We start from the raw sequence: 15,159 nt of genomic DNA, 5'->3' as shown, positions 1-15,159 counted from the left end.
CATACATAACAAATTTTTAAGTAATTTGTATTTTTCCTAGTTATAAAAATCTGGGTCCTTTAAATATGGAAATGATTTCGGCACAAAATAGAATTGCCGTTGAACTCTTAACAAGGTAGTTAATGACAGGTGGTGCCTGCAGAGCATTAGTCCCGCCCCACCACCTCTGACCATTCGGTTCAGGGTAGAGGGGTGGTTGTGTGGGGAAGTTTAACTTAAAAGGCTTGGAAAAATACAAATCAAGGTAAAAATTTGTAATTTCATCTTAAGTGAAATATAAAGCTACGTCCTTAGAATAGGGACACTCACTGCTTAGTGGGTTAGAAGTCCCCCTAGAACAGAATTGGTTGGTTCTTTTTCTTCTTTGGAAATGTTAGTCTGCATGGTCCAGTACAGGAGCAAAGGAGATAACCGCAGCAACCTCCTATCTGTTCTCATAGGAAAGAGTGATGGGGTATGGCCTCTCCAAGATAAATTGTACAGGTTGAACCGAGAAAATTCTTCCTCGAAAAGGAAATCTGTCCAGAATAACATACTTGGTGTATGATGATCAATGAGTTGGTAAAAATTCCACTCTCCACCCCTTCATTAGGGAGGAAGGGGGACGATACTTCTTTAGGATTAAAGAATGGAGCTCAGAGGGTAACTTGCAGCATCAAGTTCAATCAATTATGTAACATTTCAACTGCTTTGCCCCAAAGAAAGGGGACAGAAAAACAGATAGGAGAAAAAAAAGACAGGAGAAGAAACAGTCATAGGCAAGATGTCTTCCTATCCCATCTGGAAGCTGGGATGGCTAGACAACTACTTGAGCAGCAACCATAGGGCCATGTACAAAGGTGCGAATGGAATTGTGGATATACTCCTATTGATGTAAGGCCATGAATGTAGTTTGGTGACGAAGTGAGACCATGCAATTCATCTACTCTCTTAGCCATACACAGTTCAAAGCACAGAGTATTGAACTGGTACACTTGTACCTTAGAGGTAGAAGAGGAGGTTCTTTCGAAAGGACTAATGTACAGGTTCTTGAAAGTACACATCCATCAGAAACAAGAAAATCATGATTTCTCCCTCTCGGAAGGAACACGACACAGATTGTACTGTTTCCATCCTGAACTTTGTTGAAGATACTTGTTCAGAGGGGAGATGTCAATGACAGGTCTCCAGTTCCCAGTTGACTTCTCTACTAAGAAGAGTTGACTGTAGAAGCCCAAAGACTTATCTTAAACGAATTTAAGAGTATTCTTTTCCGACATTCCTTCCACCTCTACACCGCAAGGCCAAGATGAAGGATCAGATGAGAACTCTCTCCATAAGTGAGATAAGGGAGGGTCACAATTCTGGAAGGGTAGTAAGTAACTGTTCCAAAAACCACTCACTACCCATGATCCGGTAGGTGTCTCTGACAGGTTGCCCTATGGCAAGACTGACTGGCTATGGCACTCCCTTACTCTTAGAAGTGGGAGAGGGGGAACCCCACCATCACCATTTCCCTCTCCCTCCCTTCTTCCAACAGATGCCCTTCCTGAAGGAACCAAATTGGGAGCTCACAAAAGCTGGGGGGGGGGGGAGGAATTAACACATCCATGAGAGGAGTTATCATCATCATGGATTAAGCTAAGACAAGATTTTATAAGTGTTTTGTGACGTTAATAATATTGAAGGGCATGCATGCCCGTTAGATATTGTTACTAGCAGGCATATGTAAAATAAGACTATACTTCGGGTTGCTGGATAGGAAATTTTACAATAGTTTAAGGTTAGTAATAAATATTAATAATCTATTCCTGGTCAAATAATGATTTTATACGATCACAAGATATGGTAAGTTAAACACAACACAATTTCTCGATTTATTGAATGAAAGGAACAGAAAAGAATCTTTGAAAATCTGTTAAGGAACCTGGTAATATGTAAACCAAATTGGGGTAAATTTAGGTTTTCATATTGATTGAATATTCTATATGTATACTTTTTTGGATTCTTTTGAGTAAATATAAAAATAGCCAAGTGAGGAATGGAAATAATTACACTACAAGAGAAGTAGTGAACAATAAAATATTTTGAAAGAGTAACATTAAAATAAATCTTTCATATATATACGAAAAAAATTTATAAAAAAACAGAGGAAGAGACATAAGATAGAATAGTGCACCCGAGTGTATCCTAAAGCAGGAGAACTCTACCCCAAGACAGTGAAAGACCAACGTACAGAGGATATGGCACTACCCAAGACCATAGAATAATGGTTTAATTTTGGAGTGTCCTTCTCATAGAAGAGCTGCTTAACATAGATAAAGAGTCCCTTCTACCCTTACCAAGAGGAAAGTAGCCACTGAACAATTACATTGCCGTAGTTAACTCCTTGGGTGAAGAAGAATTGTTTGGTATCTCAGTGTTGTCAGGTGTAAGAGGACAGAGATGAATGTAGGAAGAGTAGGCCAGACTATACGGTGTATGTGTGGGCAAAGACGAAAGGAGCAGAGTCAGAGAGAGGGATACTATGAGTATGCAGCCACTTAGGTGCAGGGTGGAACGCTCTATCAATTATTTGCTTCATTCCAATAATATACTATATGTATAAAAGGAAAATTTATATTACGTTTTGTTAGATTAGAGAACGAAGGTTTATTCTAAATAAAAAATAACACATATAATACAACTCAATTTAATAGTTAAACATTTTAACTTTATGGAAAAAGTTTAACGTAAAAGAGTAAAGATTCTGCACTTGACTTTACACGAGAGAGAGAGAGAGAGAGAGAGAGAGAGAGAGAGAGAGAGAGAGAGAGATTTGACTTATTAAAAACCTTTCTCCTACAGAAATAGTGGCATTACTACTTACCGCCAGGGTAACCTTTCCTAGTAAAAACTAGCTTTTCCCTATAGAAAAGAGCCCGATTCCTTCGAAAAGTTTACCATATGATCAATAGGAAAGGTAGGTACTTAAGCTAAAATTGTTAATATAAAATTAATTATTTTCATATTAACTTTAGCCTCTAAAGTAAAATTTCACAATATTGTATAATAGGTTGACCCCCCCCCCACAAAAAAAAAAAAAAAAAAAAAAAAAAACTACCTTTTCTGCTCTGGTGAATATTAATAAAGTTGCGATTTCCACTTTAATCAAGATTCCCCTGTCTTCATTGTTATGGGAAACTATGAAATGTTATACTTTCCAGAACCTATACTTTTATTAATCTCTTGTAATTACATTTCAGGAGACAATAACCTTCAGATTTAGCAGCAAATAGAATGGTAGAGTAACATATTAGTTTAAACAATTAAAGACCCGAACAAATTTGACGGGTAACTGCAAAAACACCTGATTTGCAGTAGAAGATTAATTGTAGAGGTGATGTAAAAAGTTATGAGTGGCAGAATTGAAGGTTAGATCAAAAGATGTTGCAGTAAGGGCTTGTTAGAGTCTTAATCATGATACATTGTGGTTCAGGATAGAAAAGGAAAGATCTAATGAATAACTGAAATACATTCAGTTCACTTTATATTTTAAGTTAAGGAAGTAAGTGTGCGACAAAATACAGTGTAAATAAATGTTTGGATGCAAGATTAAGTAATGGACATCAGATTGAAATAATTTGACTAAATGGGAAATTGGGCTTAGCAGTTAGAAAGCAGTGAAGCAGAAGGTAGCAACTGTTTATTTAATTGACTTTGGAAGCGGTGAATTTAAATTAAGGGCGACATACATATAAGTGGCTGACATGGTGCTTTCAACATGTTTTTATGATGTTTATGAAGGCATATTTTTGTGAATAGGGCTTTTACTAATTGGTGATTAGTACTGTTTTCTCGTTCATTTACAGTTGCTCTCGAATAGAGGAGGTTTACATAATTTCCTGTTTACATACTGAAGTCCATCAATGAGGTACTCTTTTCTATTTGTACTTTATGAGAAGTATTATTTCAGAAATGGTTATTCAGTGTTACAAAATCAAGAATCCTACATTTCTATTTCATAAGTAAAATTGAATCAGGCAGCTTGACCTTAAACACCTACTTTTTTTTTTTTTTTTAAATCAAATAGCTTAAATATCGGCAATTAAAGAAAAAAACAGACATCAGATCCGCAGACTCTCCTTAACCAAATAATGCATTATTAGTCTCAATGCATAAATGTAATACTATGCTTTGCCTCTCTTCATCCATAATGAGGGAGTACCGCTGACTCCCGAATAACCAATAGAGCTTCGAGAACCGGTCCTTGTAATTCTCCAGATACTATCGCAGAAATTCAATCTGTGCAGGCGAGCGAGTCGAGTGCAACTAAACTTTATTAAACAATCATCGAGTTTATGTACAGCGACTTGCGAGCAAGAACGTCACAAAAATTCAAAAAGGAAAAAGCATGAACTCTTCTTAAAATATTTAATTTTCCTTTTTTTCTTTCCTCGTTGGGGTATTTTCCCAGTTGGAGACCCTGGGTTTATAGCATCCTGCTTTACCAACTAGGGTTGTAGTTTAGCATCTAATAATAATAATAATAATAATAATAATAATAATAGCATGATACCACAAGTTGTTCTATTAACAGTTAAGGAAAGAGCAAGTGATAGGATAAAATATCAAAACCATTACAGTGTACAAACGTGTATGAAACACGTACGGTACAAATCAATAACTTGAATGCTACAGGTACTGTGATAATTTCGAATAAAAAACTTACAGGTTTTATTTTCTGGAAGTCATTCGCTTTCTAGAATCCATGATTTATAATAAGCTGGCCTTGTGGCAACACGGGCTCTTGCTTGTGGAGCAGCCAATATATCCAGAATTCTAAATGCCCTTTATGACAATTTTAGCAAAACCGGTTAACGAGGGCTCATACTCAATTTGAATTTCATAACCTGAAGGCGAAGAGTTTTCATAAGGACGGAAATATGAATATGTCCAGTGTAGTTAAAAGAAAAAAAAATACGCCATACTATTAAGAAGAGGCTAATTCAGAAGTTTCGTTATTAGAGTATGTGGACATTTCAAGTTGAGCCTCATCTTTCATTTAACGATAGTTAATCAAAATGTATTTGGTTTTTAATTTATAACTAAATGCACAGGAATTCAAAGAATATTACTGGTTCGAAATAATCTTACCAGGAAATCGAACCAAAAAAGATCTGATGTTTTTTATGTCAATATGAATTCAAGAATGTTGCAATTAATATTTTTAAAAAAATTACCATACCTTTTATTTCTTTGCAAAGTCCAAATGAAATTCTCGAGTCATCTTCCTACAGATATGAATACTATTAATATAATGGATTCATGCGCAATGACCGTAGGGGACACATTACAGAACACACAGAGAAATAAATAAAGAACAAATTGCTTTTATTCTACCATTGTCGTGTATATTGTCACCTACAGTCATTAAAAATCATCAACGATAACAATTGGTGTGAAAAAAGGCCTCCAGTAAAAAAATGATAAACGTAATGGGCCATAACGCTGGTCCACATAACAAGCAATCAAATTCCAGCGGGATATTGTGTCTCTTTCTCTATCTTGCATAATGTGTTGAGAGAGAGAGAGAGAGAGAGAGAGAGAGAGAGAGAGAGAGAGAGAGAGAGAGAGAGAGAACAACCACAAAAGATCAGACAAAAGATCTTATCAGCCATAAACCAAGTTTAGTATTTAAAAGTATATGTTTCCCCCTTTACCAAAGATATTCTAATTTTATGAAATATATACACATGTACAACAGAAACATAGAATGCTATTTTTTTTTCACCTATTCTTCAAATATCCAATTGCCTGCCATAAAAACCGAATGGGATTGATGAATTCTTCACGCTGCTTTCTTATAATGAAGGGGTCGTGCTTCAATTACGTTTATTTTCCTGAGGAACTCTCAAAGGTTTCGTGACAGGTGACAAAGTAGCTTCGAAGAAACTCGAATAAATTGGAAGTTTTAAAGCACATTATGATATGATACGAGAAAAAATAAATCGTAATGAAGTGGAATATAATAATGTACACAAATTAGTTTAGTTATACAAACTGTGAGACGTCAGTTAGAAAAATATAATTGTCATTTACACTTGGAAATCTGATTTACAATCAAAATAAAAAATTGATTTATGGTGTTATTTCCCGTACAAACCACTAACGCAAAAAAAGGGGATAAATCTTGCAAACAGTACTGCTTTACAGCGGACTAAAGGAATGGCAAGAAAAAGAAATTTACGACTTCGTGTCTTTAACCCATAAAAAAAAACACTGAAGTGAAATATTTCTAGAAGGTACCGCTTCAATGTCAATCATCTTCATTGATCTTTGATCGGATTAGCGTGCAAGTGTACTGTCAGCTATACTCAGAGGCTCTCGATTACTCACGGTGGAAGCAAGATCTCTTCAACCGGTCCAGAAATCAAGAGACGTTTTGTCAATCCTGAATTCAGATTACAGTTGGCTTTTCTTTCACTGTCGATCAAGGTTAGTACTTGGATGGGTAACCATAAATAAAAGACGGGCCACTTAGACATCCATGGATTGGATTCACGGATTTGGGCCACATCGACTAGCGCGGGGACCCGTGAGGCCCTTCACAGGCTAGTGCAGCTAGGGAGAAACCAATTGAATTTACACTGTGAGGTAAAAGTTGGATGAGGTTGGGCATCAAGATGGAAGACAAGAAGAAGAAAGGAGATAAAGTAGAATGATATAGAGCAATTGAAGCCAGGGACCAAAGAAATGGTGCAATCACCATTGAGTAATGCGTACAGTGTACTGTGTGAGGTGCGCGGACATCAATGAGATAGCACTTGGGCCTAGCAACCTCACTCCATTATTACTTACTAGTAACAAGAAGGGTAATGTTTAGTAACATTCCCTCTAAGGGGACGATGAATGATGTCCTCAGCCATGTAGGCCTGGGACTTCCAACTCTTTTAGTGCCATGTGAAGCCTAGTTGAAAGTCTGGTGAACTAATCTCTCTTGGAACTTGAGTAATCTCTCTTATAATTTCGTTTCTAATCCTGTCCTGCCATTTAACTCTCAATACTCTTCTGAACACCAATATAATATAATATATATGAATAAATATATATATATATATATATATATATATATATATATATATATATATATATATATATATATATATATATGAGAGTGCCAAAATAACACTAAACTACCCTAATTATTAATATGTTAATAATTGAGCTTTGCATAGTATTTTTTTTTATTAAAAATACATGTATTTAAATCTATCTATCATATAATCCACGGTCTTCACACTAAACTTCAAAGGTTTGGTAATATTTTTGAACAAATTACTCGGATATTTAGACAACGGTTTGTTCATCAAACCGACCTTCCTCGGAAATGTTCCCCGCTCATTCTTTGTTCGCGAGTTATTTAAAACTTTAATAAGAATAAAGTTTTAGATGTCAATCTGCGTCCCATTTGTATATCTGTTTTCTCCTTTACGAGGATAATAAGGTTAGCGCTGTAAATTAACTAATCTAATGTTCGATTTAAAGAAAAGTTTTGGTCCCCCGTAAGTCAAGTGTACCAACCGTGTGTCACACGATCGTATATAGTAACGATATTTCATTTTGTGTATATATTATGCATGTATCTTCGCTCTCCCCTCACACTAAAAAGAACCTGAAATAATATGTATATTTATGTCACCGTCAACTATTAACCGATTCGGTGTTGGTTGAACAGTTAATTTCCTGTTGCATTGAACCTGAAATAATGTGTCTGCTTTTCTCACCGTTAACTGTTAATCGGTGCGGTGTCGGTTGAACAGGAAATTTCCTGTTGCATTGAGTTTTTTTTATATAAAGGAGTGTTCTGTAATAAAGTTACTCAGTTGCTTTCATCCTGTCTTTGAGTCACAACCTTCTCTCGGCTCGTCACATTGGTGACCCCGGAAGTCGACTGGCTCCTCCCGCCTTCCACCCCCCATCGCCCCTACGTCGTTGGTACTATGGCAGACTCTACGGGAGTTCGCGCTGCGGCTGCCCCATTGAAACTTTTGTCATTCGCCAGCGGAGATGCGTTTGCTTGGTTTCAGCGCGCAGAAGTCCAGTTTCGCATCAAGGGCGTGACTCGCCCTAACCACCGAAGCAGATTATGTTCTCGCGGCGGCTGCCCCATTGAAACTTTTGTCATTCGCCAGCGGAGATGCGTTTGCTTGGTTTCAGCGCGCAGAAGTCCAGTTTCGCATCAAGGGCGTGACTCGCCCTAACCACCGAAGCAGATTATGTTCTCGCGGCGATACCCGAGGACACCTTCCCATATATATCCGACTGGCTTTGTGAACAAGGAGACACCCCAATGGCGCATGACGCCCTCAAAACACCTTCTGCAGCAGTACTCGCCGTCGCCAGCCGCCCGTATAGCAAAGCTTTTTCAGCTCTCTCAACAACCGTTGGGGGACCAAAGGGCTTCGCTCTCCCTCAGGGAAATGACCAGTATCACTCGCCTGCAACCTGCCACAGACGGCTCTCCTCGTGAGGTGAACCTACTTCGTGCCCTTTGGATACGGCGTTTACCCGAACCTGTACGCGCTGCCATACCCGATGTCGATAGTTTACCCATAAAGGACTTGATGACCAAAGCCGAGAGAAGGTTGTGACTCAAAGACAGGATGAAAGCAACTGAGTAACTTTATCACAGAACTCTCTCCTTTATATACAAAAACTCAATGCAACAGGAAAATTCCCGTTCAACCGACACCGCACCGGTTAACAGTTAACGGTGAGAAAAACATACATGTTATTTTAGGTTCTCTTTAGTGCGAGGGGAGACCGAAGATACAAGCATAATATATACACAAAATGAAATGTCGTTACTATGTACGATCGTGTGACACACGGTTGGTAAATGGAGCGAGGTTGGAGGGGGCGGGTTGAAGAGGTGTCGACAAGTATGAGTCTGACTTGACCAATCGTTGGTGGGCGACATTGACCAGAAGGTGGAAATGAGAGAGGAAATCCGCACCGAAGGTTGGCAATGTGACGTCAGCAACGAGAAACTTCCAATTAAATCTACCGTTTCCAAACGATAATGAGAGGTTCTCGAAACCGTAGGTGGGTATCGCAGATCCGTTGGCAGCTACCAAGTGGACGTCGGCAGACATAGACAGACTACGTCGTGTCCTGAAGAGTTCCCTTGGCAAAAGAGAACGACATGCACCGATGTCTACCAAAAATCGCACGCCCGTTCGTGTATCACGTGAAAAGAAAAGATTAGAAACACGCGAGGCCACCGCCACGAGCGATGGCCTACTTACACGTTTTTGGCCACTGACAATCCTTGGCACACTTCGAGGTTGCCCCGAATCTGTTGTGGTAGTAGCAAAACTGCCGAAGATGGGAAGTAGCAAGTGTCTGTAGAAGTCGTTGGTTGGGGCGCGAGCGAGTGGTGGGTGGTGAGTGGCTTTGTCACCGCTTCAGCACGTCATGGGGTAGGCGTGTATGTCCTATGGCATTCACGTCAGCTTCGGTTGACATTGAATAGGCCTCCTCTTCGTCAGGAGTGGAGGCGTTGATGGAGGTCTTGAAATGGCTGTCCATAAGGGGTACATGGCTCCCCCCCTAAAAATGACATACTGTACATGTTAAATAGGGCGCCCTGATCTAGAGAGGCGAACTGCAGGTGGGTCATCTGGTAGGAGATAAGCAGGTTTTAGACGATCAATAGAGATCCAGTCTTCTTTGCCACGAATGTTTAGTAGGAATAGTTTCGGACTGCGTCAGATCACAAGGAAAAGGCCCGTGTAAGGGGCCGTTAGTGGTGGCTTGCTAGTGTCGTTGCGCAGGAAGACGTGTGTTGCAGAGTGCATGTCTGTCGGTATGTGATGCTTCGCTGGGGGCTTGTAAGTCTGGCGGCATGGAGTAAATTTTCCCACAACGTGACGTATGCCCAGGAGATCGTCGGAGGAGGTTGTAGAAGGAAAAAATTAGGCAGGGATGACCAATGGGTCACCATACATCATTTCAGCTGCCGAGATGTTGAGGGCGTCTTTAGAAGCGACATTCTGCAATGCAAATTAGGCCCTATCAACGCTGCGGCTATCAATTTTCCTATCCCACATGCCCCTCTCCTTCTCTCCACCGATGCCAGCGACGTCGCTATTGGTTCAGTGCTCGAGGAGGAGGTCAACGGCTCGCCCCGCCCATTGGCCTTCTTCCGCAGAAAACTGTCCAAGGCAGAATCGGGTTATTCTACCTTCGATCGTGAATTACTGGCGGTGCAATTGGCTGTCCGTCACTTTCGCCATTTCTTAGAAGGTACGCCCTTCGTCATTCGCACAGACCACATGCCTCTGGTGCACGCCTTCGCTCGACAGTCTGACGCCTGGTCCGCCCGTCAACGCCGACATCTCTCCGCCGTGGCTTAATATAATATCACCCTTTAATATGTCCCTGGGAAAATGAATACCGTTCCCGATGCCGTCAAGAAACACGTTGCCTGCCGTTCAACTGGGATTGGATTACAACACCTTGGCTGAAGTCCAACAACAGGATCCAGAGTATCAAGCATGTAGGACTTCCTGCACATACCTCCGTTGGGAAGACTTCCCCTCGAAGACTCCAACACCACCCTCCTCTGTGACGTCAGTGCTGGTAGACCGCGACCTTGGATTCCTGCTCCCATGCGCTGGCAGGTGTTTGATTTCATTCACGGATTTTCACATCCCTTGTGCCGTTCTACTGCACAGCTGCTGAAGACAAAGTTCATTTGGCACAACATTTTTAAGGATGCTAAGGAATGGGTCAGCGCCTGTACTTCTTGCCAAACTTCCAAAGTACATCAACACACGGATTCAGGAGTGGGCACCTTTCCTCAACCTCAGCGTCGTTTTGCACACATTCCATCGCACACATTCACAAGGACATCATTACCTGTTTACCGTCATTGACCGGTCCACTCGTTGGCCTGAAGCCATTGCCATGGAAACTGCAACGTCCGCCTCATGTACATCTGCCTTACTCTCAGGATGGATTGCAAGATTTGGTATCCCTGAGCATATTACTTCTGACAGGGGTACCACTTTCACCTCTCAATTGTGGACATCATTAGCGAATCTCCTGGGCATCACCCTACATCAGACAACTGCCTACAACCCCGCTGCCAATAGAATGGTTGAACATTTTCATCGCACAGTCAAAGCAGCTTTGATGTCCAGCTGCAAGGATTGCAACTGGTTTACTCAGCTTCCTTGGGTCCTCCTGGGACTAAGGACCACTCCTAAAGACGCCCTCGACATCTTGGCAGCTGAAATGATGTATGACGACCCGTTGGTCGTCCCTGATGAATTTTTTCCTTCTACAACTTCCTCCGACGATATCCAGCGCATATGTCACGTCTTGGGAAAATTTACTCCATGCTGCCAGATTTAAAGCCCCCAGCGAAGCATCACATACCGACACACTTGCACTCTGCAATGCACGTCTTCCTGCGCAACGACACTAGCAAGCCACCGCTAACGGCCCCTTACACGGGCCCTTTCCTTTTGATCCAACGCAGTCCGAAAGCATTCCTACTAAACATTCGTGGTAAAAAAAGATTGGGTCTTCATTGATCGTCTAAAACCTGCTTATCTCCTACCAGATGACCCCCCTACAGTTCGCCTCTCTAGATCAGGGCACCCTATTTAACATGTACAGTATGTAATTTTTAGGGGGGGAGCCACGTACAAACCGTGTGTCACACGATCGTAAATAGTAACGACATTTCATTTTGTGTATATATTATGCTTGTATCTTCGCTCTCCCTTCGCACTAAAAAGAACCTGAAATAACATGTATGTTTTTCTCCCCGTTAACTGTTAACTAATGCGGTGTTGGTTGAACAGGAAATTTCCTGTTGCATTGAATCTGGAATAATGTGTCTGTTTTTCTCACCGCTAAATGTTAACCGGTGCGGTGTCGGTTGAACAGGAAATTTCCTGTTGCATTGAGTTTTTGTATATAAAGGAGAGTGTTCTGTAATAAAGTTACTCAGTTGCTTTCATTCTGTCTTTGAGTCACAACCCTCTCTTGGTTTGTCACACAACCCTGACCTTGTCAACTTTGATAAATTTTAAAACTTTATTTTCCTGATGAATTTAATTTAGATAACGTAATATTTATAAACAAAATATAATTTCAAGTAACTATTAATTGTTAATAGTTGAATGTATGTTGTTGTGGCCTGATTGGTAACGTCTCTGACTGGTGTTTGCCAAGGGGGGGATTTCGGGTCCCGCTCAGTCTCGTTAGTGCCATCAGTGCCTGCAACCTTACCATCCTTGTCAGCTAAGGTTATGGGGTTTGAGGGAGCCTAAAGGTCTATCTATTGAGTCATCAGCAGCCATTGCCTGGCCCTCCCTGGTCCTAGCTTGGGTGCTGATCATGTGATATTTGTCAGTCTCTACGACATTGTCCTTCTTGATAGGGGAATGTCACTGTCCCTTGCCTCTGCCATTCATGAGCGGCCTTTAAACCTTTAAAGACAATGAACGGGACATACAATTATTTATAAAACTTTTAATCTAAATGCTAAATAAACTATATCAGAAAGGATTTTTATTATCAGAGTACTAATTGCGAATTTAATTTTGATACTGCGTTTAATCTAATTATTTTTACGTCGATTTCATATGACTTAGCAATTCATTAAGTCGGGAATATTAAGTCATAAATCGCATGTTTTGAAAGAAACGAAACAAAAATGGCGACAATATTGTTTGTGAGTCTTCAATGGGCATTAACTCTATTCGCTTTTTTCCAAGTTTCAGTGTAGAGGAATGGGCGTGGAATCACACCAACACGCGCGGGTGTGGGCGTGCTTCCTGCTGTTACTCCTGATGGCGGTGGGCGTGAATTGTGTCGGAAGTTTTGCCAGTTCAGTCTGGCGAACAGGTAGATTTAACGGTGACGTCATCGCTACCAGCGTAGAGAAATATGGGTTGATGTCTTGTCTCGGTAATTGCCAGAAATATAGCAATTGCAAAGGCTTCAATTATCAGGTGAGAGAGAGAGAGAGAGAGAGAGAGAGAGAGAGAGAGAGAGAGAGATTTTAACAAAATAAAAAAGTAAAGGAGCTAAGTTTGTTCAGGAAACATCATTGTTCAAATTGACACATGTCTAGATTATTTGCAGATTAAATCAATTAAGTCTCAAAAATGAATTTTTTTTATTTAAACCATAATAAAAACATATTGGAAGTGATTATTACGTTCTAATAACATTAAAACCGTTTTTGTGTTGTGCTATTTCATGGGATACACTGTTAAAAAAGAACCGTAATTTCAATCGGAAATTCTCCGTAAAAATGTACTGTTCTAGGCCGCATTTCAATAAAATACAGGCGACCGTAATTTTACAATAGTTTGTTCTTATATTTTACGGGTTGGTGACTGTAATATCACTCTTTTACGTCAATATATCAGTTTTTAAAACGGTAAAATTCCTGGAATAAATGTTGCCAGGCATTGACCGTTTTTTAATGCAAATTTTTAACAGTGTACTACATAATCTCATCATGCAATGCATATTTCCACAATGCATCTACGGCGACCACTTAATGTTGAGTATATATAACCCACCTTTTATAAATATATATTATCTTTTAGATAACAACCAAATCTTGCGAGATATTGTCGTCGGCTCTGTGCGACAATGACACCAACGTCCTGATGACAGACGAAGGTGACACTTGGCGTTACTATGATCTGCTGGATTTCGCTACTCAGGTGAGATTGTGGAGTTGTTTCTTATCAATACTCGCTATTAATGATTTCTTTACCTTTCTATGTAATATGTATATATATGATTCCTTTGGGAAGGAAGGGTACTCAAAAGCTTCGTTCTAAGTTTATAGTTTATATAAGACCTATATGTTTTGACGTTGTTGGTTTGTAGAATGATTTATTGTTAATTTACTATAATTTATTTCTTTCCCTATTTTCTTTCCTCACTGAGCTATTTCTCCTTGTTGGAGCCCTTGGGCTTATAGCATCTTGCTTTTCCAACTAGGGTTGTAGTTTGGCTAGTAATAATAATAACAATAATAACACAGGTTTACAAAAAAAAAATTTGGTCTGAGGTAAGAATGGGGATAGGTGTTTTTTGCTAATTTGGGTGTGCTGAATTCAAATTTATAAATAGTTTTGCTCTATCACCTCTAGTTTTCTGGCTTTTAAATAGTCCCATTTTAGTATGAACAGAGAATATATGTGCACATTTTAAGAGTTGCAGCAGCTTATAACAGATAAAACAGGATCGATAAAGAACACTGATTGAATCAATATACTTGGATGACACAATTACACAATTCATAGTACCACAGACAGTCAAAAGTGTGTTTTCTTAGAAGATCTGGTGTATTTTGCCTCCGGGATGTCACACAAGAGCATCCAGCAGAAGTCTCCCATCATGCCGGGGTTCCATTTGCCTTGATAGTTGCTCTCCATCTTCGTAATGTCTTGGTGGAATCTTTCTCCATGCTCATCACTCACTGCTCCAAGGTTTGGCGGGAAGAAGTTGAGGTGGGAATGGAGAAAATGAATCTTGAGGGACATTCAGCACTCCATATCCTCGTAAGACTTTAGCAACTTTTCAATACAGGCTAGGTAATCTGGTACGCGTGTGTTACCAAGGAAGCCACTACAGACTGAATTGAATGCTTCCCATGCTCTCAGTTCCTTTAAGTTAAGAAGCTCCTCAAAATCAGTATCCTTCAGCACTTCTCGGATCTGAGGTCCGACAAAGATGCCCTCTTTGAGCTTAGCAGCACTAACACCTAGGAACACAGTAGACAAGTGTTGGAAGGCAGCACCATTTTTGTCCAACGCCATCACGATATTCTTCATCAAACCAAGCTTGATGTGAAGAGGAGGAAGAAGCACCTTATTCATGTCCACCAGAGGATTCCCCTTGACGCTGTGTTCGCCAGGAACAAAAGTGCTTCTAGACCCCCAGTCTTTCTGCTTGTAATGCTGGGATACAGCTCGACTATCCCAGGGACAGAGAAAACAACAGTACTTTGTGAAGCCTGCTTGCATACCCATAAGAAGACCAATGACCTTGAGGTCCCCACACAGACTCCATTGGTACTCGCTGTATTTAATAGCTTCTAAAAGAAGCTCCATATTGTCATAGGACTCCTTTAGATGGACAGAGTGTGCAATGGGA

General features: G+C 40.2%; 1 pseudogene; it reads left to right on the top strand.

The window, feature by feature from the left end:
* The window catches only part of LOC137637915 (uncharacterized), a 36,021-nt pseudogene that overhangs the window by 1,051 nt on the left and 19,811 nt on the right, over window positions 1-15,159 (top strand).

Source organism: Palaemon carinicauda, chromosome 1 (genome assembly GCF_036898095.1).
Source record: "Palaemon carinicauda isolate YSFRI2023 chromosome 1, ASM3689809v2, whole genome shotgun sequence".
In the NCBI taxonomy this organism is placed as follows: domain Eukaryota; kingdom Metazoa; phylum Arthropoda; class Malacostraca; order Decapoda; family Palaemonidae; genus Palaemon; species Palaemon carinicauda.
This window is presented reverse-complemented; position numbering and strand designations above follow the sequence as displayed.